Raw genomic sequence first — 4,569 nt, 5'->3', positions numbered from 1 at the left:
TTTGAGCTCCCAATCCTCCAATCACTTTTTGCAAAATTCCACCGCAGATTTATTTACGTGACTATTGTTATCTATATACCCTAGGGGGCGTCAGTAAGAGTGACTGAGCCTGCATCGACATCGGGATGGATACCATCACATTTTAGAATTAGTTGTTCTATTGTTTCTACAGATTTACCACACACTGCCATGTGTCATCTTGTTCGTTAAATTTCTTTTTGTAGCTGCGCGTCCTAAGACACGCTGACCTAGCTTCTAAGAGTAGGGCACTGCCTCTTGAGTTATAAAACGTTTCCTTCCTGATCTGCCTTTTGCAGTATCGATAAAGTTTTACACTATAGTTCTTTTCCATTGAATATATCCAATTTTTACCTTCGATGTTTGTAACCTGTCGTTTAATGCTCTTTCTTTCTCCTTCCTCGTGTCTGGCAAACTTACTGGTCAGCTTTCTAGTTCATTTCTACTAATGTGAGTCAACGCTCTTTCTGTATAGGTATTTAAATCCTAGTGCTAGTCCATGCGGCACTATAGTGGCTATAAATATACTGGCTAGAGTGCGCAGCGCGCGCGTTTCTAACGGGAGGACGAGGCCCCCGCCGCGATGACTGCGCTGAGAGGCCGCAAGGGGCGCTGCCGGTCGAGTAGGTGCACCTGTCGTCTGCTGTCGCGCTGATGCCACAGCCTCGCGCGATTGCTTAGGACGCCTGGAATCAATGTTTGACAGGCATCATCTCTTGGATTGTGAAGCTGAAAGACGCTAAACATGAGCAAAAACGTCCTAAGATGTTAAAGGCTAAGAGGCAGTGCAAAGAGAGGACGTGTTTTGTTGCGTTCTGTCGAAACGGTTGTCGGTCTAAGGAAGCAAAGGTGTCTTTGTTCACTGCACCGGCGGACCCAGCACGGCTTGCTGAATGGGAAAATAAGATCAAGAGGGCAGACAAAAGGCTGACACCGAAGGCTGTCGTGTGCAAAAAACATTTTCAGAACGAATGTATCGAAAGATCTTTTAAGGTTACGGTGAACGGCGTCGTGAACGAACTTGCCCGAGAGAAGCCATGCCTGAAGCCCGATGCTGTCCCTACAGTATTTGAAAATTACCCAGCTCATCTTGCGCCTAAAAAGACGGTGAAAAAGAAGGTGCGAGACATCTGCGACCAAGGACCGGCACCTAAACAACAGAAGCGAAATGTCGAGCTAGTGGATCCCGAGTTGTGCTCTGCAGTTGACGGTGATGATACGTGGGTTGACTTTCACTGCGTCTCTCGTGGAGGCGCATGGGAGGAGCTCCAGAAGCGTTCCGATTCCGAGCAGACAGACATTGCTACAGGACCGGTGTGTGATAGCGAAGCGTACTGCAGTCTCTGTGCCCAGGTGATGTTCGGCACCCGTTCGATGGAATTCTGATTCCGCGGTGACATGGATGAAGTTGCCGGCTGCTGCGTCAAATGGCGCTTTAACTTATGCCTGTTGCGAGACCTAAGCTGGTGTCTTCTCGAAGCTATTCATCGAAAGAATGGTGACTTTTGGAAAACCTGTGCGTGAGCACGGTAAAGTGATTGCCACAATTTACTTCCGAGGAAGAGAAAAAGAAAAGCGCGTGCTTACAGCCCGCCATGAGGCAGAGATATTAATAAAAATGGCTCTGCGTGGTCTCTAATGGATTTGGCATGATTCCTGTTGCAAGCAAGCACATCTCATGCAGAAATATATACTTTGCAGAGAAATTCTTGCTGATCACCGCTGGAAAAGGAGAGTGGTGCTTGCACTGCAGATATTTACGGAAGCTCTCGCAGAACGACATGTACAGAAGAATTAGACGAAAGAACCTAGCAGTCACAAAAAAAATTCAAGAATTTTTCTCGTGCATTGAGAAAGACAAAGAAAAGCCTGGCCAATTCTCAGCAGCAGGTGACTCAAATGAAGGAACAAAACAATGGACTGAGCGAAGAAGCTCTTGAGGCAAAGATACAGTCACTCCCGAAGAAGCAGCAGTTAGCTGTGAGAGCTTGTTTCCTGGCCGCAACAGGAAAGTCTATGAGAGGCATGTCTTATGATGATGCCTGGATTGTGGAATGTTTGCTAATGAGGATGCGGAGCCCAAAACTCTACGAGCACCTTCGGAAGCAGAACATTATGACTCCGCCTGGACGAAAATGCTTGCAAAAATATCTGCAACGATTGAAGGGTGGCTTTGGTCTGAACGAGAAGGTTTTTGCCGCTTTAAGCAAACAGACCAAAAGCATGAACCCGTTCAGCCGTCACGGGGGCCTGCTTTTGGATGAGATTAATCTCTCGGAACATCTCAGTGTGAAGGCAGCCGGTGAGTTTCAATGCCAATTCCAACATGTCATTCCTGTAGCTTTAAATTAATTCTACAATTCAGGTAGAAAAGCAAGATTGCCTTTTATTTTCTCCATTATGAGAGTAAATGTTCCGCATGATGCGTAATGTGCTTTTTGTAGCAATTCAGTTAACATTGAAGGCTTCGTGGATCTGGGAGATTACACGAACAGTGATCACAAAGGTGTGCTTGCAGACCACAGGATGATTGTGCTATTTCAGCCCTACACCGGTAAGTTGTTTCAAATGTGCTAGCTTTCAAACTCATGGCATCAACAACTTGGTCATACATCTCGCCCCATCATTGGTATTGCCCATTTTTTAGGAAGCTGGACGCAAATATTTTTCGTTATTGCCTTGAATGGAAATGTAAAAGCAGACACACTGGCAAAAATCGTAGTGGAATGCACGGTCATGGCTGAACAAGCAGGCTTGTACCTTGACTTCGTGACGTCTTAAGCGGTGACGACCAGGGCTGTCCTTACCTTACAGCGATCTAGAGCTTAGGGGATGAGATGAGTTATCAAATGGGCAACAAGATGCAAATCACGCATTCTGGTTATTTGTAACAAACTGTACATATGTGTAAGCGGCGGGGTTGTAGAACAGAGCTTCACGGACCATGTTCTCTGAGAATCCCAAAAGGACAAACTTACAAGTTAAGCTCGCTTATGCCCCTCGGTAATACTAGAAACTTCTAATCGCAGCTTAGGAAGTCTTTTACCTTGTCCACCTGCCGTGATACCGTAAGAAAAGGTGCAGAGCCACACGTGATAGCACCGGCCACGAAGTTTGCAGGACTTATAACCGTGGTCCGAGCGCAAACCGCTCCAACCTCGCTTCTTTTTGACCAAATTATACCTCCGAGACGAGGACGAAGAAGAAGCGCATACCACGAGCAGGTGGCATGACTGCGCGCGCTCGGCCCCGCACCCCTCTCTCCCTCCCTCCCTCGTCTGGGACGTCACAGCGCGGGTTCAACACTGGTCGCTCCCCCATTGGCCCGGCCCGGCGGCCGCGCCCTTCCGGGAGGCGCGCGGCATGTTCCGCCCGGCTCGGTCCAGGAGCTCGTTCATCTGCCGGGCGGTCGCTGTTCCATCGCTGCTCAGGCGCCCTGTCCCCCAACCCAGCTGTCCAGGAGTCCCTCCTCCTCGTCGCAAATCTGGGCTCCCACAAACTTTCCTTGTCCCCAATGGAGACCGCCCCGTTAGCGCTGCCACGAGGCCGCGGAAGAGGTGAGCGCTTTCCTTAAATTGGCCGCCTATGTCCTCCTGTGATAGAGCGCAGTGCTCCGCCGGAGCCTATCGCGGAGGCCACGGGTCCGCCATCCGAATCGCTGGCTGTAGGGTCATCCCTCTGAATAAGTGGCTTAGGATGACATTGTGATCGCAGACGGTCACCGCGCCGTGGGCTCTGGGCGCGGCGAAATCGTGATGTTCCGCGCGTGATGCCGCTTTTAGCAGAGTGGCGATTCGCTTGGAACCGAAGCTAATTACGTCTTCGGTTTTCGCGATGCTGACGTTCTTCTGCGAGATTTCTACAGCGGACATGAAAATTGCAGATGGCGTTTTTTTTTCGCCACGGATTTTGGGTCGGCTTCCGGGAATGCGCTCGGCCTAACCCCTGTGTTCGTGCTACTGATCTGTCGCTCGACGCGTACGTGATTACATCTTGCCTAGTGGCGCGCGATCTTTGTTTGGTCGCGGTGAAGCGACGAGCTTTTCCGTGGACTTTTTCGCTTGAATTCGGGCATTTGCCGCTGCTCCTGTGCGCGAGCCCGCTACAACGGGTGTAAAGAGAGTCTTTTTATTCGCGCTCGAACGTAGCCGAGGTTGCAGTCATTCCGATGCGTCGAATGGTGTTGACGAATATTGGTTTCTTGATCCGGAGGGTCTCGAATCCCAGAGTGGATAGGTTCCAGTGGCCGTGTCTCCTTGCCATACATTAACCACTGCGCGGCGTGTCGCCCGATGCTTCCGATCACGGCCCTGCTACCTTGCACTTAAAGCCATAATTGGTTCGATAGGCTTACCTCATGAATCAGCTTAACCAGTTTAAACTACCTTCCCTTGCCTTTCCATGACTCTTATTTGATATTCAGAAAAAAAAATTCAGCTGAAGCCAAAGTGCGCTTTTACCGAATGCAAGATCTAGCGTATTTCCGATGTGTCTCTTGAAGCCCACACTGACTGGATTTGAAGGCGCAGGCTTTTTTGTCAAGCCCTGCAA

General features: G+C 49.5%; 1 pseudogene across 2 annotated transcripts in view; it reads left to right on the top strand.

The window, feature by feature from the left end:
• The first annotated feature begins 3,389 nt into the window (after positions 1 to 3,389).
• The window catches only part of LOC144098082 (protein argonaute-4 pseudogene), a 7,096-nt pseudogene continuing 5,916 nt past the window's right edge, over positions 3,390 to 4,569 (top strand). For both annotated transcript variants that reach the window (XR_013307129.1, XR_013307128.1), the window contains exon 1: positions 3,390 to 3,575. The product of XR_013307129.1 is annotated as a protein argonaute-4 pseudogene, transcript variant X2 (transcript). The remainder of the gene's footprint in view (positions 3,576 to 4,569) is intronic.

The sequence above is a fragment of the Amblyomma americanum genome, chromosome 1 (genome assembly GCF_052857255.1).
Source record: "Amblyomma americanum isolate KBUSLIRL-KWMA chromosome 1, ASM5285725v1, whole genome shotgun sequence".
Taxonomy (NCBI): domain Eukaryota; kingdom Metazoa; phylum Arthropoda; class Arachnida; order Ixodida; family Ixodidae; genus Amblyomma; species Amblyomma americanum.
This window is presented reverse-complemented; position numbering and strand designations above follow the sequence as displayed.